Source organism: Hemicordylus capensis, chromosome 1, assembly GCF_027244095.1.
Source record: "Hemicordylus capensis ecotype Gifberg chromosome 1, rHemCap1.1.pri, whole genome shotgun sequence".
Taxonomy (NCBI): Eukaryota; Metazoa; Chordata; class Lepidosauria; order Squamata; family Cordylidae; genus Hemicordylus; species Hemicordylus capensis.
The window spans coordinates 371,445,061-371,467,257 of record NC_069657.1 but is presented as its reverse complement, the minus strand read 5'-3'; positions in this window follow the sequence as shown (position 1 = coordinate 371,467,257).

The following is a 22,197-nucleotide window of genomic DNA, read 5'->3' as shown; positions in this document are numbered from 1 at the left end:
AATATTAAGCATTCGTAAACTCACCTGAACCGAACCGGGGGGTTCAATGGTGGGGAGGAACTGAACTGGCCAGGTCCAGTTCGGGTCTGGATCAGACTTAAACCAAACTGGGCCAGCCGGTTTCATGCACTCCCCTATCCAAGGCAGCTCTTAAAATAATTGTAAACAATAAACACACAATGGTCAAATGTGTATGGGTCAAACTGGACATGCTAGGAAATGTATTATCATAGTTCCATTTTATAAACGCTTCTTAGAAAATGGCAGACAATATCATGGGCTTCCAATCCAGATTGGGATTGCACCATAGGAGAAGGTGGGGTTAATCCTTTTTCACATTAGGGATTAGGGATGTGCAAACCAGTTCAAACTCAAACTGGTTCAAAGTTGAACCGGGGTGGTTCGATGGTTCGAATTTGAACCAAACCAGCCATCAGGTTCGAGCTGCAGGTTCGAATTCAAACCAAACTGAGGTGCTTTGATTAGAACCAATTTGAACTGTTTAGAACTGGTTAAAATGTCCAAAAGTGGGTGGGGTGGTAGCTGGCAACCATGGCTACCTACCACCCACATCCCAAAGCAATCGGACACTCGTATGATTTTTTATGAATTTTTGAAATTTATTTTTATTTTTTCTCATAGGGTATAATGGGACTTGAACCAGCCCATTATTCCCTATTGTGGAGCATCCATGGGTGCCAACAACCACCCAAACCCCGAAGCAATCGGACATCCCTACGATATTTTATGAATATTTGAAATATTTTTAATTGTTTTTCTCATAGGGTGTAATGGGACCCAAACCAACCCATTATCCCCTATTGTGGAGCACCTAGGGGCACAAATGTGGGGTGGGTGGTAGGCACATCTGGGTGCCTACCACCCACAAACCCCCAAGGCAATCAGACACTCCTCCAATTATTGGTGAATGTTTAAAGTATTTTTAAATTCCTCATAGGGAATAATGAGGTTTGCAGCAAATGTATAGCTTCACGTCGGGGGCAAAGGGGTGTCCTAGAGTGGAGTGTGGTGGGTGGTAGTGCCCAAGGGGGGCAAGGAAGCTACCAGAATTATTTGAAAGGAATTGGGCAAAAGGCTGATTTTTAAGTGATTTTTGAAGTTTATATGTCTTTAAGGTTAGCAAATGAGAGTGGATTCATGGTTTGTCATTGAAAATCTTATATGCTACCAAAGAATCTACACTCAGAACACCTCAGAAACAACAAAACTCAGTACCCCATGGGTTAGCAACCCATAGGGGTGGTTGGCACCCTCTGTGCACTACACCACCACTCACTCTGGGTCACCTCAGCACCCCACAAGTGGCTTTAAGGTTTTTCTCCATAGGGAAGAATGGAGGTTTCAGCAGCCCCATAACTGCAGTTGAGGGGTGCTGGGGTGTCCCAGAGCGAGGGACACCCCAGCACCAAACCAAAACCAAAGGGACAAACCAAAACCAAACCACCCCCTCCTGGTTGGAACCCAGTTCGAATTCAAACCAAACCAGGCAAACCGGTTTTGTGCACATCCCTATTAGGGATGTGCACAAGCTGGTCCGGTGCCCCGTTCGAGCCAGCTCGATGGGGCAGGGAGTAGGTCCCTTAAGCAGCCTGTAAGGAGCTCCTTACCTGCTCAACCCTGCCCCTCTGCTTTTCTGGGCACAGTGCCTGGTCCCCAACCAGCCACACGGGGCTCTGGCGCTGTTCCCTGCAGTTCCATGTGCATGCTGACACCACGCGGAGACTGCAGGGAACAGCGCCGCAGCCCCATGTGGTGGGTTGGCACTGCACCCAGAAAGGTGGTGGGCAGCTTTCCATGTCATCAGGTGATGATTTTTAGAGTTCTACTTCATGTAAATTGGAGCTGATCCAGATGTTACATTTACTTAATGAATTACGGTCTTTTCATGTGATATTTTTGATAGTTTGTAAGGCATGCCACATGTTGGAGGTGTGTTGAGTCTCCTGTTTTTCACTTCAGGAATCGACATCATGAATGCTGGATTTTCTGGTGTGTTCAGGCTGGCTCACAGCATTCTGATCATTTACATTCTGATCATATTAGTCTGCCTGAGCAGTTTCTAAAGATGTCACAGTTGCTGATCTTACAGAGACAATCTAGGTAATAAGTTTCTATGACTTGTTTTGTTCTTTGTCCGCCTGAGCAGTGTGTGCAATAATATCATTTTGGAAAGGCAGAGGCCACAGAAGAGCCTAGAGAACTTCCCCTAAAAAATAAGCTATGTATCATGGGACATCTTAAAGAGAAAGAGTGGGGGGGGGACCCCTTAGAACATATTTGTCAGCCAAACTCATCACACAACAACAGTGTATTGTTAAGAATAAAGAACACATGAGGTAACAATTCGCCTCAGCTGCTACATCTGCTCAGGCGTCTGTACTAAGAATAACATCTGCATTAGCTTTTAGATGGTTGATATAAACCAGCTTTCAAAAATCAAGTTTATATATGCTATAAATATATCCAAGGCATCAAAAATAATCAAATGGGGTATATTCTTCACCAAAGCAAAACATGGACAAGAAAATAAAAGGAAACAAAAAAAATTTATATATTTCAAAACATGCCTTGAGTGCAGTTCAAAAATTTACTCAAAACACCTGGCTTCTCTCAATAATTGCACCTATGGAACCATAACAGTAATCATTGACTGGTCCTAAATTTGCTATTGTAATTATGGTCTTCCATGCTTGTGTGGGTTCTCAGCAAGCTCCTTCTTTTTTTAAATGGATGACTACAGACCTTTTTCTTTATTTTAATGCTTCAAAGAGGAAAGTGTCTTGCAGCCAACACATGACACAAATCAGGAATTCAAAAGGTCCTGGGAAGAGAGAGAAAGCATCTACTGAAAGGCGGAACATTTCAGGAGATGAAAGCTTAAAAAAAAACCTTCTATGGAAGCATCCAGTGTGCATTCTTCTTTTAAAAGGGCAACAGATTTTTATTTTCCTTACCAAGTTCACTTTTAAAAGCTGAAGGAAAGTCCTTAAATCAAAACTACGGAAGCTACTTTAATATAATCCCATCTTAATTTGGAAGAAGGTGCAAATCTAGGATATTTGAATAGTGATTTTTTTAAAAAGTGTTCAGCATTTTTCCCCCCAAAATAAAATAAAAAGTAAGTGTTAGCTTTATTCTTTGGAATGCATGGTTTGGAAACACATCCACTTCCTATATACAAGAAAAAAACAAGTATGGAATAGTATTTTTCTACTCCTCCAAAGTGGAATACTTTCATCCCAGGGACTGGGGCCTCCCAGTTCCAAATTCCAAGCAGCAAAGTTCTTAATTCTGGAACTTCCCATATATTGTAGGCTTCAACCTTTTCAAATAGGAAACCACCTTTAATATCAGCCTGCTACAGGAATTCACTTTTATTTTGATGTTTTTATTATGTATGATGGTCTTTCTGCTTCTCTCTCTATTTCCCCCTTTCCTAGTTACTACTTATCCATTTCTATTCCCTGCTTCACATCTTTCTGCTGTACTCTCTCTTTATCTCTTCTCAATCTCTCCCCCCCGCCACCGCCACCTCTCAAAAAAGCATTAAAAACGAAAAAGAATCTTGTGCTCCTTATGCAATCTTCCTTAGGTTGGTCCATGACCCAGTTTTGAATCCTGAATCACAAGCTGAATACCCTCATATATCCAACATTTCACAGAGGAAAATAGGGACATGCTTATAACTCCTCCTATTTTTATAAGGCTCACTGTCCAAACCTGTTTGCCTACCCTACACCAGCAACTGCTGAAGAATTGACTCTTCTTGCTGAGAGCTGTTGCATGTATGTCCTTTGCAATAGCCAGTTCTCTTAAGAACTTTGTGATAAAGGAGCACGGTTTCACTACAAGCAAGATTTCTTAGCGGGGTGCTGGGGGAATGCTATTGGTCCTAAATTAGGTTATCAGCAGTTCAAAACAGACCTCAGTGGTTGCAATGTGCACAGAATGGCAGGCTATCATCCGCTGGATGGTACTGTTTTACTCATGCATGTACATTTGTACTAGAGACCAAATGCATCCTCTTCCCACTCCAGGATTTAACTTCTATAAACATTGGAGAGGGAGCTGAATCCCAAAGAATAGTAATTCGAACTCAAAGTGGGATAAAAGAGAGATAGTAATTTTCCAGGGTCAGGTACCAGAAAATAGGGCCTGCCCCTAATAAGTAGGAAGAGTTGAAACTTATGGATATATATTTATTTTAATCATGTTTTATATACGCTCTTGTGTTGTGGATTTTTAATTGGTCTAAACAAATGAGTGTCAATTGTTGTATTTACTTGTCTGATTATTGCAATCTGCCCTGAGGAACACTTTCATCAAAGGTTTGCCTGTAAAGGTAATAGACAACTAACTAAAATAAATAAGATGTGAAGGCCTAGGCATTTATCAGCTGCCACTGCTGATTACTGACTGAAAAGGGAGGGGTCACTTTGTTCTGTGACATAGGGCACCTATCCAGAGGCCTTAAGCATCTTGTGTAGGTTCACACTAGGCCTCTGTGCAGGGACTAGATAAAGTACCTGACTCACCCATACTGTGTCCTTTTCAGTCACAATTTGGCACTGGTGACAAAAGTCTACAGGCATGCCCCCAGCTGCCATTTTATAGTAAAGTAAAGTGTGCCGTTGAATCAGTGTCGATTCCTGGTGCACACAGAGCCCTGTAGTTTTCTTTGGTAGAATACAGGAGGGGTTTACCATTGCCTCCTCCCGTGCAGTATGAGATGATGCCTTTCAGCATCTTCCTATATTGCTTCTGCCCGAAATAGGTGTTTCCCATAGTCTGGGAAACATACCAGCAGGGATTCGAACCGGTAACCTCTGGCTTGCTAGTCAAGTCATTTCCCCACTGCGCCATTAAGTCGCTGCCACTTAATAGTAGCAGCTAGAAATTTAAGTGCTGCTGTTTCTCCATATGTATAAATGCACCATCAGCGACTGACAAGGCAGTGTGTTCAGCAAAACCGCTGGCTGCTGCTGTGTGGCAATTGAGGGGTGTGGGAATTCCGCATCCTTGTTTTTGGAGCTAAGAGATAGTAGCAGAGGTAAGGGGTGCCATACAGGCAGGCTGTCATGGGTGCAGGCTGGCGACATCCACAGAGGAACCTATCCAGGTAGCTGGGTGCTTTCACAGTGCTAGCTGTAGCACCCCCTGCCTCCACCACCACTTCCCAGCTTCAAAAAGTAATGCCAAGAAGTTCACACACACTCACACTCACACTCACACACACACACACACACACACTTTCTGTAGAGTGACAGCTAGCAGTTTTGCTGAGTACATGGCCTCATCTTACCAGCTACCGGTGATATGAGCACATGGAGAAAAAAAAGGATTTCAACCCCCCAGTGCTAAATATTTGCACTGACATATCAGTTTGTGACATCAGCATTGCATCAGCCCCAGCATTGCATAAGTTTCAGGACATGGCCTGAGGGCACACGATACAGCAACCTTGTTGAAGCTAAACAGTTAAAGGTCTGGCCAATGCCTAGATTGAAGACTGCCTGGCTCTCCCATGTATACTGCTTTGAGTGCTATTATGAAAGGAAAGTGGGATAGAAATGTAATCAATAAAAGTCTTTTGTGACACAGATCCACACAAACTCTTATGTGCTGACAAAGGAAGCCTTAAGAACAGGCTGTTAATTTCTGGGTATTCAAATGTTTTGTTGTTGTCATCACTTTTAAACTCTGAAGCATGACAAATCTATCATGCACACCACTCCCACATATAATGGTCTACTGAGGCAGACATGTCTGCAAAGGTTTGGTTGCCTTCAGATGTAGGTGCCCCCTTCCCCCGTTCTTCCATCCGAATTCGGATGAAATTGAGAGCTCCCTCTCTGCAGTCTCGTGGACTGCAGAGAGGAGGGAGAATTGGCTACTTGGGCTTCCTTATTTACTGAAGGACAGCTCCGGCAGCCAACAGCAGCCAGAGCAAGGGAGGAGCTTCCTTCCTCAACTCCAGTTGCAGAAGGGGAGACTGTAGTGCCAACATTTGGACATAATGCTGGCACCACGGAACTGGAGTTAAGGCAGTGAAACTTACTACAATAAAGGTACAAAATACAGTTCGGGGAGGAAAATTGTGGTTCCATTTTTCAAGGAAACTGTGGTTGCCCACATTTGGACATGCAGTTACTGAAACCAGAAGTCCCTTCACCTCCGGTTTCATGTTACGTATGAATACCGTCGATATGTCATCTGACAGGGAAATATGGTTGAACAGGGACCAGTAAAAGAATTACACCTAGTTATATGCAATACTTCAGACTACATTTATCAACCATCAACATAACAAAGCTTCATGCTGAAAATATGGAAGAGCTTAACCTTTAGTCAATGTCAGCCTGCCTGTTCTCCAAGTGCTGAGAAAGTAACATTTTGTGAGCAGGAGGAAATTTGCAAAGCCAACGGGGCAGCTTTGGAAAATGAAATGAACCTGGAATGTGCTGTGTTTAGTTTCCAATCAATGAGCCGGGTCTCACAATCAGTGAGACCCGGTTTAACAGAGTGAGCAGGGAGAGCGGGCTAAGCCCACTCTCCCGCACACGAGCAGGGAGGAAGACCTGGGCGGCCGGATCAGCCGCCCACACGATTGCCGGCTCCATGACGGAGCCTGCGGGGGCTGGGGAGCTCAGGGGCCATGCTGCAGGGCATACTGGGGAGAACCCCGGAGCCAGGAGGCGGCTTTTTGCCTCCCCTACAAGGGTCTCCTCATAGCACCGCGGCTACTCATGATCGGAAAGCCCGGGTTTGTGGAGCACTCGCTCTGCAAACTCGGGCTAAGGGGAGGGCTAAAAAAGTGGGCTAGGCACTTGTAAGCCACCGGGCTCACCTGTGAGCCCGGTGGTTTACACGATCAGCCAAAATCAGGCTAGGCTCTCCTAGCCCGATTTTTGCTGATCGTGAGAATAGCCCCAAAGTATGGGCAGGATCAAGAATGGTGTTCAGAACTCACTAACTACAGGGTGGAAAAACACAGATGCAGAAATTGTAAATGCAAACTGAGTGTGGCAGGTATGAATGTTTTACAAAATGTATTGGGCAGAATAGAAATCAACTTCTGATAGGTGTAAGCAAAGGCCCCTTCTGATATTACTCTTACAGTATGGAAGGTACTTCATCTGGGGATGCACTCCCATTTCAGTGCGTGGAGAAAAATTAGGGAATATACAGTACTTATGCACAGAAAACATGTCTGAACAGTGCAGCAGTAAGACATATGCTATTAAATAGCCACTATCAAAGTATCTATCTACCATAATTTGTACTTTTTCATAGGAACACAGTTTCAGACACTAACTGTTCAGTCATAAGAGGAGAGACATCTCTAACGATCAGCAAAATGTCAGAGAGTAATGTCTGATTGCACTACTGGTTGGATTTCAGCCACTGATCTAAGCATTTCCATAGCCGCTTGCCAACTTCTTGAAACAGAGGTTCCCAAAATGTGGTCTGTAGACAGCTGCTTTGTCACATGGCGCTGGCTCCCCTCTGCATTTCATACTGGTACATCATGCCATCTAAATTTACACTAAACACTCTTGGAATATCTGTTTTGCATATCACCATCTTGCACCGAGCAGGGGGTTGGACTAGAAGACCTCTAAGGTCCCTTTCAACTCTGCGTTTCTATGATTCTACAGTTTTAAAAATGTGCCACAAGTAATATTTCTCAATCAAACTCTTAATGTTTCTCAACAGAGTGCATGGCAGAAGAGCTGCCAAGGAGGGTACAGTTTAATGTGGATACTTTGAGCAGTTAGACTAGTACACTGTCTGGTTCTTCATGTTCTAAATTGTATTAAAGCACTAAATAATTCGGTTTGGAGCACTGGTACTGTACACATACTTGGCTTCCACAGAAAGTTGGGCTGCTTTTTGCTACGGTAATGACTATGAGGTAAATCCTTGTATGAGGTATGCCTGTGAAGGCTCCAGCTGTGTAGCCAATGTGGAAATAACTTTATTTACCTTATCTGGAGTAACTCATAAGCTATTATAGGGCAAACCATTATGGGTTTTTTAACTGTGCAAATAATATGAAAATCATTTAACCATTTTGGTGTATACTTCATCCCACCACCCCTTTATAGGCAAAAGACATACAAATCTCTCATGTGCAGATTTTTCTACTAATTAATGTTTTCAGCTAAGGGCAGGTTCAGATGACAGCCTATAAGAACTTAAAGGTAATGTCTGCTGTCAAGTCGATTTTGGCTACTGGCGTCCACAGAGCCCTGTGGTTTTTTAGTAGAATACAGGAGGGGTTTACCATTGCCTCCTCCCACACAGTATCAGATGATGCCTTTCAGCATCTTCCTATATTGCTGCTGTCCGATATAGGTGTTTCCCATAGAATGGGAAACATACCAGCGGGGATCCAAACCAGCAACCTTCTGCCTGTTAGTCAAGCATTTCCCCACTGCACCACTTACGGTGGCTTAGCAAGTAGATATTAGAGGAACGGGAGTTCATGAGGAGCATGCATTCCCATCCTGCTAACTTGGCAAAGAGGCACCTTTTACCATGGTGATTCTCTTTATTTAGCAGGGGGAGAGTAACTGGCCCTGTCCACCCCCAGCACAGTACTTCCAGTGACTGTTGCTGGTGTGTGTCTTATGTTTCTTTTTAGATTGTGAGCCCTTCGGGGACAGGGAGCAATCTTATTTACTTATTATTTCTCTATGTAAACCGCCCTGAGCCATTTTTTGGAAGGGCGGTATAGAAATCGAATAATAATAATAATAATAATAATAATAATAATAATAATAATAAGAAGAAGAAGAAGAAGAAGAAGAAGAAGAAGAAGAAGAAGAAGAAGAAGAAGAAGGTGAAGGTGTAACCTCCAAACCTGCCCATTCCCAAGATTCTCCACCTGATACTCTCCCGACTTCTGTCCCCAAGATCTGGAAGTCGGGTGGAAAGTCACAGGATAATGTCGGGTAGAGAATCTCAAGAACAGACTTGGTTGGTTCATACATCATGCCCAATGAGATTGCACTCGCATAATCTCTAGTTCCTCTATACCTACTTGGTAAGTACCTACAGGCAGAGGCGCTCTTATCCCCAGACCTTGGGGCCCCGGTCCATGGTCTCCAAGGTCCAGGGGGCCTCCAAATGCCTGGGAGAGCTCCTGCTGCCACCCCGCTCCACCACTGCCCCACTGAACCATGACCTTTCTGTACATTTTAGCTGCCATGTGTGCAGCTGGGGGTGTGTGTGAGCTGTCGCTGGTCCTGTCCGTCTGGCCCAGCAGCCCTTGAATGTCATGGGCTTGTGACGAACTATTCTAATTGCGCAGGTGTGCCTTGCAGTTTTCAAGAGCCGCTGGGCCAGATGGACAGGCCCAGCAGCTGCTCCACCTGCCACTTCCACAGAGGAGGCCCGCTTGGCTCACTCCCACCCCCCGGCTGCGCACATGGTGGCTAAAATGTATAGACAGGCCCAGTGGCCACTCCGCCCACCACCAAGTGGGGGGGGAGCCCTGCTTGGCTCGCCCCCACCCCCAGCCATGCACATGGCAGCTAAAATTACAGAAAAGCCACGGTTGGGCATGGTGTGGCCTCGTGGCAGCAAGGCACCCTCATGGTGGGGTGGTCCAGGCACCTAGGTGTGCCACTGCCTACAAGTAGTAACCTGACCTTACTTGAAGGAGTAACTCATGAAATATTATAGGGCAGAACAGAAATGAACACCACATGATCAAAATGCACTTAGGCAGATGGCAGGAAGGAGTTTGGTTTCATGAAGAACAAAAGTGCTCCAAACAAGCAAAAGTTGTTCTAATATCCCATAGAGGTCTGTTGCTGAGCAGGAGTTAATTTCTAAAATCAGAGGTGCTAGGGCTCAAGCCTGCCTGCCCCTTGTTGCAACAATGGAGAGGTGCTCTACGCACCCTCAATATGGTCTTCTTTATCACTTCACAATGAAAATTAGGTTCCAGAGAGAAACCCAAGTATGTCCTGGTTCAAATGAAATCCTGTTATGAAAGCAATGTATTTGGAGTAACAAATGCCCTGAGCATTACGCTGAAATTCAGTCCCATTCCATGAATGCCACTTCCAAGCAGACTGGAATCTTTTAGAAGCCTGCACGGTGATCTCATAGACCACAACCCAGTGAGGAATGCTGGGAGGCCATTCCAAGCAGTTCTTGGACGGGAAGCAAGACAAATAAAGCTCCCTCACATGCTTCTCAGCAAAGCAGCTGCATGAAGTTCAGCAGGCAGGAAGCTCTTTGTACTACATGATCAGGTCACAGACACAAACAAAAAGGGCACAGAGTGCCTGAGCTGGCAGCCAGCTTTTGCATCCATATGTGTCATATTTATGTCACTAAAAATCAAATGCTTACAAGGAGAATCTGAAATGAACCACTTGTACTGCAAATGTGCCCTGAAGAACAAGAGTTTTGAAGGAAGGAGTGGGGGCTGGCAGGAAATCCCCATCCACTTGGAAAAAAAAATATAGCTACTGAAACAATGCTAAGGGGTAGATTTTCAGCAAGAAGCACAGATGCGTATTCAGCTGTGCAACTTCCATTAAGATTAATCCCGTCAGCCGTTTGCCTTTAAAGATCTAAGCACGTGAGGCAGTGCAAGGGAGGATGGTCCATTCTTCTCCGAAACACACAAATCTTACATTGGGGAGAAAGGAACAATAGTTGAACGGTCATTGAGAGAATTAGGGCAAGGAGCATTAAGATTCTCTTGGGCCATTGTCAGAAGTGATTGTACTTGCCACTGTAGATTTAAACACTGAATTTGATCCAATTTGTTGGTGACTGAATTATTACCGGGACAGTTTTGAGGGAGCAAGGAAAGATAAACACAAGAGATATTCTGAAAAGCAGTGTGGGTGAACAGATTTACGTAGAGGAGAAATTGATTCTGTTTCACTGTCTAGAGTGCTACCACACAAAGCAAAGGAAGGAAAACCCAGCTTCAGTCATAGCATAGAGCAGGACCAACAGCTGCTGGGAGCTTGCCATCCTCCCCTCGAGACAGGACTCTTGCAGTTGCCTTGTGGTTACAGAAGGGAGGGGGAAGAACAGGCTGGATCCATTCACTGGTAGGGAGCTATGGAAGGATGCAAACCCCGCTCTCCACATCCCAGCAAGAATATGCAGCACAATTGCCAGCTGCTCTCTGACTCACTGCCATATGGCATTGGCTATTGTGGTGGGGGGAATATCATGGAATGTTGAGGGAGATGCCATTTCTTTCTTTGTTTGTTTTTAAAAGAAATGTTTAATATGTAGTAAACCAATGGGATGGGAGTGGAATATCATTTTCTAATTAATTCATTAAAAAGCTTGAAGTAGGTAACAAAACATCAAATCACAATCCAATGAAGGCAACAGTTACATTATCCATTAAATTGCCACATGCTGTCTCCTAAAATAGAACTGAAATCTCTGGAGACCTGCTTAGCTTCTACTAGTAAAATGCTCCAGCAAAAGTGAAGGAGCATTGCTCAATGACAGAGAGAATATATAAAGCCTCAAGCAATGCCAGTTTAAGGATCACAGGAAATACTCTCTCTGTTCTAGACATAGGAACATAGAAAGATGCCATATACTGAGTCAAACTATTGGTCTATCTAGCTCAGTATCGTCTTCATAGACTGGCAGTGGCTTCTTCAAGGTTGCAGGCAGAGTCTCTCTCAGCCCTATCTTGGAGATGCCAGGGAGGGAACTTGGAACCTTCTGCTCTTCCTACAACGGCTCCATCCCCTAAGAGAAATATCTTCCAGAGCTTGCACATCAAGTATCCCATTCAAATGCAACCAGGGTGGACCCTGCTTATCTAAGGGGACAAGTCATGCTTGCTACCACAAGACCAGCTCTCCTCACTGACTGGCTGCAGACAACTGCATCCAGTCAGAGCAGATGGACTGTTGTGTGCTAGATGGACAATCGGTGTGACTCAGGCTCTTCCCAAGATCTATGAATCCAATGTGATGTTTTGGACTTGGACCAGAGCAGCAATGAAGCTCACCAGAGTACTTTGGCCAATCACTAAAGTCATTCTTATGACCTTTGTTGCAGGGCTGGCGAGGGCTGGGAGAAGGCAGGAGCTTGCCTGCCTTCCTCCCAGATGAGTGGTGGCCATCTCAGGCTCCGCTGTGCCACACACCCACATGAGTGGTGTCATGGCGGAGTCCCAAGCTGGGATCAGGAGGAAGAAGTCCTCCTGCATCCCAATGTGTACTGCATGAGCAGTGGAGCAGCTGCTCTCAATAGAGCAGCTGTTCCACTTGGTGCGGCCACTCCTTCCCCCAGCTGAGCTCACTGCCCAAAATGGTGGCAGGCTGGGGGGAAGCCCAGCTACCTGGCAGAGATCGCACACACAATCACCTGCTGAGGCAGAGATCGCACACACAATCACCTGCTGAGGGAAAACAAACCAATTGCTTGTTCTACCTTGGTAAAAGGCCGGATATCAGTCAGGCTCCCTGGGACTGCAGCAGCCGGGGCCACAGGGCTTCCAGTGCTCCAGACAACACAAGCTGTCCTGAGTAACCCAGGGCAGCTCATGTCATGAGAACATGCTTACTGTCTCTCAGCCTAACCTACCTCATAGAGTTGGCTTGACAACAAAATTGAATAATCCTATATGTGCAGCCCTGAATTATTTGGAGGAAAGGTGGAATACAAACTTAATGGGTAAGCAAAGACATAAAATGTGCAGCTTGAACAACACATACTTTATGGCCCTGCAGCACAACAGCAGCATAGCAATACATTCTGTGATGTTGTGCTAGTATAGTGGCCAAAACACCTCATCCAGCCCAATTAATTAACTTATGGTGCAGCAAATTGTGATGGAATTATAAAACCAGTCACTTCTTTGACAGTCATTCTTCTCAGTTAGCTGTGGCATGACAAACCTGACAGAAATCAGAACCAAGAGACAAAGGAAGGAAAGAAGGAAGGAAGAAGGGAGAAGGAAGGAAGGAATATCAAGACACAGCAGAAGTTAGGTGGATTATAAAATATTTCACAATGGCTTTTGCTGTGCTATTCCTGGATTACTAGCATTTAAACTTTTAAGACTGATTTTCATTTATTGCTTTATACACTTCATTGTATCTGCTTGTTATACCTTCTAATGGAACTTTCTTCACAATTTGTTAATGACACCCCTTAATAGAAATATGTCAGAATAGAGCTGGGTACCTCGTGCGACAGAGGAAAAAGAGCTGAGGCACCTTCCTCTTTCCCTCTTTGATTCTCCTGATATTTGCATAACAAATAGGCCTACAGTGCCATTTGGCCCTTCTGTGGTCCACAGCTCCAAGACAAGGAGGTTAATCCTACACCAAGCTTGACTTGCTCTTTGCCTCACCCACCATCTTCAGCAACAGACAGACACTAAAGGCCCATGACTTTGACCCTTCTGTGGCCTACATTCTGAAAGGAGGGAAGTCCTGGCCAAACCTGAATTGCTCCTAACCTCACCTACCACCTTCAACAGAGGTAGGAGCTGGGCTTCTTCAAAGGCAAAGCCACCATTGCCATGGTGGAACAGAGACCAAGTGAAGCCCGGAGCTGCTAATACTATGCACTGTTTCAACTTATTATTTTCCAGTGAGCGGGCTGACTGAGGAGCAGCTGAACCGGTGTTTGCCTCTTCATGCACTTTATGTAATAGCTGGTTAGTCCAAATAACTTTGTGAAATGTAGTTTCCCCACTCCCCATCCCCCACATCATGGGCCTCCTTAGCTTGTCTAGACCCAGATTGGAGAAGGCCCCTATACTTCAGAAAGGAATACTTTCATGATATGTACTTTTTCCAAATATGGAGTTGCGAAGTCAGAAAAAGCTGCTCCTTTTTTGCAGTTCTTATTGCCATAGAAGTCTCTTCAGGATGTGGATACCACATATCTATGCCACTTCAGTCACTGGCCCAAAGTATTCCAAATATCCTGGAGTTCAGCAAGACACACTTTTGTACTACCATGGCAGTAATACAAATTATTAGTTTTATTGTCTAGATAGAATTGCAGCTGTTCGTATGGAGTCTGAGTTATGAATAAAAGCTGTACTGCAACTGGCTATTAACAAAAAAGGGGACTTTGGGGTCAATTATATGTGTATATAATGTATGGTGGGATATATAATGTATCCCATCATGCACTCTCATATTGCTTGCAACTGATTGTTGGAGCAGAAACACAATTAAACTCTGCCAGCAAGGCCCTGCTGAACACACCAGATGTTCTCGCCACTTTCCTCCACTGTTCTCATTTTCTAAACAGAGAGAAAATTCAATCATGAGTCTTTACTCTGACTTTTCTAAGGAATGTTATAGCCCTTTCTGTGAAATTTGATTTGTTTTATGTGATCATGATAGAAAAAAAATGCACATTATTCAAAAACAGTTCACATTCTTAAAGATTCCTTATGAACCACAGTGAGAAGATACTGAGTTTTGCTTCCTGGAATAGAAGCTGAATTAATGTGTAACATTCTGCATAAGGCAAGGTTTTAGGTTCATGTTATGTCATAGAAATCAGTATTCTGTAAAGAATGGGGATTTGCATAATGCTTTGGATGTTTACACAGTTCTGTGCACCAGAATGGAATTCCTACCTCCCCACTTAAATAAGAAGTCAGGTCCTATTGGCCTTTATGTTATTTGAAGAAATTACCATACTCAACTGATCGGCTATGGCTCCAGCATATTGCCTCTAGCTGTCTGCATAGACAGTGCCTCATATTTACATCTAATATCTCAGGAGGGGTGCAAGGGCTGCATTGCATCAAGCTAGAATGCAATGTTAATGGTAAGAACTAATCTGCCTATTTTCCTTTCACTATAATCTTAATTGATCATTACCATTCTCACAAGTTAGCCCACAAGCACCTCAAATGTTTATACATCTGCCTTCTTGAATCAGGGTGTATGACATCATCACAAACTATGGCACTGAGGTGTCCCTATGTGTACTGCTTATGGTGTGGTTCAAATCAGTTTGAACCACACCATCAGTTCAAATCAGTTAAGCGGTTCACAAGTTCGCCCACTTGCACCAAACATTTACACATTCACCATCTTGAATTGGGGTGGATGACACCATAACAAACTATGCAGCTGAGGTGTCCCTATGTGTCGCTCACTACAACTGTATCAAATTTTGTTCAAATCAGTTAGACGATTCACAAGTTAGCCCACTTGCACCTCACATGTGCCTTAAGAAGGATATTGTAGAACTGGAAAAGGTGCAGAAGAGGGCAACCAAAATGATCAGGGGCCTGGAGCACCTTCCTTATGAGGCTAGGCTACAGCATCTGGGGCTCTCTACCTTGGAAAAGAGGTGACTAAGAGGAGACATGATCAAGGTGTAAAAAATTATGCATGGAGTGGAAGGGATGGACAAAGAGAAATTTTTCTCCCTCTCTCACAACACTAGAACCCGGAGCCACCCCATGAAACTGAAGGTTGGGAAATTTAGGACCGACAAGAGGAAGTACTTTTTCACATAGCGCATAATTAATCTATGGAATCCTTTGCCATGGGATGTGGTGATGGTCACCAGCTTGGGTGGCTTTAAAAGGAGCTTAGACAGATTCATGGTGGACAGGTCTATCAATGGCTACTAGTCTGGTGGCCATGGGTCATCTCCAGCTTCAGAGGCACAATGCCTATCAATACCAGTTGCAGGGGAGCAACAGCAGGAGAGAGGGCATGCCCTCACCTCTTGCCTGTGGGCTCTCCAGAGGCATCTGGTGGGCCACTGTGTGAAACAGGATGCTGGACTAGATGGGCCTTGTGCCTGATCCAGCAGGGCTGTTCTTATGTTCTTAAACACTCACGTGTCTGCCATCTTGAACTGGGGTTGATTGCAGCATTACACATTATTCCACTGAGGAGTCCTTATGTGTCCCTACAACTGTATTCAATTTGGTTAATATTGGTCTAGGCATTGCGAAGTTGATAGGAACACACACACACACACACACACACACACACACACACACAGAGTTACACACAAAGAATGCTTGGTGATCTCATAAGCTTACTTTCCTTAAGGCTAAAGTAGGCTAAAAATTACTCTTTGTTCTTTTCTTTAACATAGAACAATGCAAGGAGTTGGGGCTTATAGACCTGCACAGACATAAAACACACCAAAGGCTGCACCCAGTTGCTATGGGTCCAAGGCAATGCCCCATGATGTGCCCCTAAAAATTCTGCCCCTTAGTGTGTCCCCCACATCAGCCCATCTCCCTCTGCCCTGTCCTGAGCAAAGCTTATCTGAATGGAGAGGGAGAGGAGGGAAGAGCGGGTGCAGTAGTGTGGGAGGTGGAAGTGGGAAGACATCTGGGTGATCAATTGGATGGCTCCTCCCTTTGAAGGGGGGGCGTGTGGCAGGATGTGGTGGTGACAGCAGCAACAGCTCTTTCTCTCTCTTCCCCTCAGAAGGGTCTCCCTTGCAACTGATATTTCTCAGAAGAATATATAGAAGAAACTGCTGCAACCACTGTTGCATCCCCCCCATTTGCTAAGGGGGAGGATGGGAGGGGCAGAAGTAGCTATTGATGGTGGTGGCTCCTCTCCCTCTCCTTCCCTCCCCTCCCCTTCTGTTGGCAAATGGGCCCCCCTCCAAAGTCACCTGCATCATCACAAGGGGCTCTGCCAAGAGTGGGGTTCAAAAAAGGCAGCAGCACCACAAGACTCTTATGCCATTGCTGAGTTCTCCCTCCTGCTCCTCATCCTCAAATGGGCATGTTCCTGGGGATATTCCCACTTGTGGATGGGGAGGTGAGCAGGAGAAGGCAACACCAGCAGAAGACCCTCGTGATGCCACTTCTTCCCAGCACCCTGCATACAGGGTGCCTTGGAATTTAGCCATGGGTCCTTGGCCAGGGCTCAACTCAACCAACCTCTGACACCAGCTCTGGCAGAGACAAAGGTCCTCTTTTACCCATACCACAACTGAACACTGACACAATGCATAGAATAACCGTCCTGTTCTTCATGCTGGGCTGGCCACAGCTCTTTTCAGTTTCTCTATAGCTACACACAGGGTCATCATTCCCTGTGCCAACCTATTTATCCAGCTAGCTTAAAGGATCTGTTCTATGTTCACCACTAGTGTTGAAGTGTACCGTGAGAAATATCAGTTGCAAGGGAGACCCTCCCAAGCCTTGCATTGACTGAGAGATAAGGAGCATTCTAAGGATCTTGGTGTATATGTTGGTACTGTGAACTGAGACACAGAGGCTATTCTCACGCACAGCAGAAACTGGGCTAAGGGAGCCCAGCGCAGTTCATGCTGCTCATGTGCTGCAACGGGAGCCACACAGCTCCTGGCAGCAAGCCTCCCTACCCCCCCCCCGTTAAACAAGGTTATCCACTAACCTTTTTTTTTTTTTTGTCATATGTCGCCATGGCATGGCTCTCCTGGCAGCACTGTGGTGACTCATGAGTAGACCCCCAACAGGGAGATTACAAGAAGCCTCCCAGCATCGGGGGCTCTCCAGAATGCCCTGTGCTGGGACTTCTGGGGGCTGGGAGGGCCCTAATCTCCACCACCCCAACCAGCTCCATGATGGAGCCAGTAATCATATGGGTGGCTGATATGGCTGCCCAGGGCAAGCTGCCTGCTCATGTGTGGGGAGAGTGGGTAAAGCCCGCTCTCCCTGCAAAACCCCTTATGGCTCTCCACACTGCTTGTGTGTAGAGCCTCATAAAGATCCTCTGTATCTTTTGGCCTATCCCCAAACACAGACTCATTATCTCTTTCATTTCCCAATACTTTAAAATGCAATATTACTTCAAGCCGAGGCCCTACATTAAAAAGCAACCACAACCACTGCAAGAAGAAGGTAGACCCTGACCATTATTCAGCTCTCAATGTCATCATGGATATTGCTAGAGGCCTGTGCTACATAGTGTGCTTAGTATGAAGATTACTCTGGCCCTGATTTGACCTTTATTGGTGAGCATGTGTCAAGTTCAGACATTCTGCCCCAATTCTTCTTAGAAGTTAGAGCATGTCTGTTTTGGTAACAATGGTGATGGGTATAGGGGGGCAGCTCCTAATTTATTACCATCTGTGTCTTTTAACCCCACCTACCCCATAGTCAAATTTGTCAAGAGCCAGCTTTTTGCATTACTGTCATTACAAAACTGTGCAAAAAAAAAAAAAAAAGACAGCAAATCAATTTCATAGTCAGTGCTCACGCAGCAGGAGACAATTCATACTGACATTTGATACCTGCTGGCTGCTGCTTCCAATTATGCCAGATGCCGGAGAGCAGGGCTGTCGAAATAACAGTGTCGATGGTGCAATCAGACTGGTTAAGATTCGAGGAGTGTGGTTGCGCTTGGTTCAGCATCTCGTCAAATTCCCACCATAAGCAAAAGAGTGACACCGACTCCTTGATTTTGTTAACTTCTTAACTGGCAGAGAGACACACTATTAATTCAATGTAAAGCTGCATCTTTGGTTAGAGAACTGAAATCTGCCCAGAGGCAAACGATCAAAAAGACTGGAGGAGATGTGAATGAAAAGTGAAATAAACATGATAAAAACCTATAATAATACAGCCCTACTAGACAGTACAACAAGAGTGCATCATAGCCCTGGAGGCAAGATCACGCACAGCACTTGCCCAGCCGCTCAAAGCACACGGGGGAATGCCCACATCATCACATCCAATTCAGTGCATCCCTGGGACTGACTGAGAACTTACTCAGGCAGGGCCAAAACTTAAGTTCAACGACAGGAAACTGCTAGTGCATTAACTGATCTTCCAAGACAGAGAAGGGTAGTCATCCCTTTGCAGCAGATGCCTCAGCATAAGCTGGAAAAGAAGGCCAGCAGGGGACATTTTGACAGGAAACAAGAAACTGCAAAATTCCCCTGGGCCTCTTCCTTCCTCACCATTTTAAGATTTAGAAGAAAACAATCAAGCAGGAGAATTAAATGCAAGGCAATTGTAATCACAACACATGCTTCCCTTAATCAACCCCTTCCCAGGTATGAAAGAAGATAATGACCCAAGACAATAGCCGTACAAGATCACCCTGGCCCAAACTCAAATGAATTCTCTTTCTTTCTACTCCTTTGTTAGTCTTTATTACAACAGATCAAATCATCCCAGTTTCTCATTTATATAGGGAAACCCTCTTATTCCAGTGGTAGTTGTGTATTTTTAGATAATACAAACAACTTTTCAACCCTGCTTCTCACATTCTGGTGTGATAAGAGTTGCTATGATGTTTTACATTTGTTTTAAGTGCTGGTTTCAGGGCTATGCTTAATTTTGGTGTACTTTTAAATGGCTGACATGTCTAAAACACACACATGCACATTGCTGCACAATATGACTCCTCCGCTACTACTCATCCTTGAGTTGTTTGCATTATATGATTTGCATTATTCCCATTGCAAGTTGCATTACAACATGCGGTTGCACAACGGTAAGCAGTAGCAGAACAGCCCTGTTGCACACCCATGTGGTATGTTTTTAAAATGTCTGCAGCAGGATGGACAGTTCAGAACTGCCCACATTACGCTGTGGGACATGTCAGCCACTATTATTTTTGTTAGTTTTGTTGCATGTCACTCTGCATTGAAAACAAAAAAATAGAAAAATGACCTAAGCATGTCTTAAACAGATAAATAATATGTGTCATTTATCTTTTTCAAGCAGTGGATTATTTTTTTCTGCATGCACAGTGTTGTTGGAGAATGAGTGGTTGATACACAAAAGTAGAGGAATGGGGCCTGGAGGCTTGAGAGTCTGTAGACTAATGTATTGTGACATATTTCTCTCTGATTGTTGGCAGTGTTTTGCAAAGATACTCATATCATTGGGACTTGGTCCAATTTACACAATCGTTTGCACCACTGTAGTGCATCCCTTACATTTTTTAAATGATTCAATTTTGCTGATGTTTTACCTGTGATTCTACCATGGACTCCTCTTGAGACTGAGCAAGCAGCAGTCAATCCACTTTGGGAAGATTTATGATGGATTGTAAAATGGCAGTAAGAGCCTGTGTGTACATTCACACAATGACTTTGTCAGGGGAGACCACTAAGGCAAAGAGTGCATCTGTATAGAGTTGCCATCTGGCTGGTTTTCATGTTGAACACCCACCGTGGTCCACCAAGCATTGGCCCAAGACCAGCAATACCCAGTATGTAGGAGGACTTTCTGGGCCTATTCTAGACTTTTTCAAAACTCTGGAGAGGTCACCTGTTAATTGAGCAAAGAGGCAACTTTTCAAAGTGGTGATTCTCTTTGTTGAGCAGCAGGAGAGCAACTGGCCATTTCCATCCCCATCCCTCCAATGGCTGTTGCTGGTTTCTTCATGTTTCTTTTTTTCTTTTTTTTAAGATTGTGAGCCCTTTGGGAAGCAATTTTATTTATTTATATCTATGTAAACTGCTTTGGGTTGAAAAGCGGTATATAAATATTTGTCATATTTATATTGGTATTCTAGAAAAAAGCCTGCAGGATTCAGATTCATGGAGCGGAAGTGGGGACATATCTGTTCATCTTGTCCCATCATCTCCATGAATTCAGCCAAACCTTGAGTCATATCCTATGTAGGGACCTGATCCTCCCCTCCATGAGTTCAATCTACACAAATTTATCATGTGAATTTGACTTATGCCAAAAGCTTTAATCTGCTTTGATTGATTGGTTGATTGATTGATTGATTGATTGATTAAGTGCCGACAAGTCGGTGTGGACTCTTAGATAACATAGATAGATTCTCTCCAGGATGATCTGTCTTCAACTTGGCCTTTAAGGTTTAATCTGCTACGTAAATTTAATCTGCTATATAAAGCTAAAATTTAGCCATTCAGATTCACAAATGCTGAGAGACCTTAGGTACGCTTACAATAACCAGACATCTCTAATGCCTTCAAACACTTACACATTTTAACTAAGAGTTTGTAAATCTATTTAATCTAGTTTTGTGAATGTTAACATTGATATGTTTTTAATATGCAATGATAAGAGGCTTTTTTATTAATAAGCAACTAACTGTCTTATTAAATCTGTATTAAATGAATAGTTGGGACTCTTTAATTTAAAATGTTACTCTTAAACTCAGACAATGAGACCTATGGCTAATTTAAGTGTGTATTAAGCCACAATGGCAGTAACTTTGCAATGCATCAGTGACTCAATTGCAATTATACCCTTGGGATTTTCAATCTAAAAATAATGGCAGAAGGCAAAAGAAAACAAGTTTCAGTGCTGCTTTTTTCCTACCAGAAACTAATTACAAAAACAAAATCTTACATTGATTTCAGATTTCATGGAAATATTTATTGACAAAACCTTTTGTGATGCATTTCAGTGAAACATGTATTATGACCTTGAAAATATGGAACTCAGGGCCAAACTCCATGTTACAATAAATGCATCATTTGGCCCCTACGTGTGTGTGGTGGTTGCTTTTTAAAGCTAATACTGCTGTCACAGGGATTGTGGATCACAATCACAGTGGCATGTGAGCAAGGTTGGCTCCAGGGAGGGGGGCAAGCACCCTCTCAGATAAATAGTTTGCCCCACCACCACCATCTGCCCTCCATTTCTGTTTCAGAAAGCTAACAGTTCATCCACCCAGAAATGCACTTTGCCCCTTCTGTGCCTTACCTCAATTATTTTTTTCTAGTGCCGCCACTACAGGTGGGGAGGGGACATGTAACTCTTTCCTGCTGCAGGCTCAGTTCAAATCTTACCTTCCCAGAAAGAAAACTACACATTTATCATAACATATAGTTTGGTCCTTTGTATGAGCTGTATTCCAAAGGCAGAACTTAAGCACATTCATCAGTCAACATAATATCAGGCTAAACTATGTGGTATCCTTCACCCCCAAACAAAAGGAAACCTAAATAATAGAACTATCTTTGCTTCCATCCATCCACTTGCTAACTCTCTTTCTCCTATTTCTCATCCCTCCCCTATGTTTCCCCTCTGCTGGAATGTGGACTGTGAGCTCTTCAAGACAGGGACCTGTCTTGTGCTGCTTAAGTTATGCTGTAAAGCACTATGAACATTGTTGGTATTAATGTCACCTTTTTCAGACAAAAGAGAGATGGGAACATGAGGAAAGGCCCAAGGAAAGCTAGCAAGCCATCCTCCTCATCCTCTTCTCTATAGCTTCTTCAGTTATCCTTCCT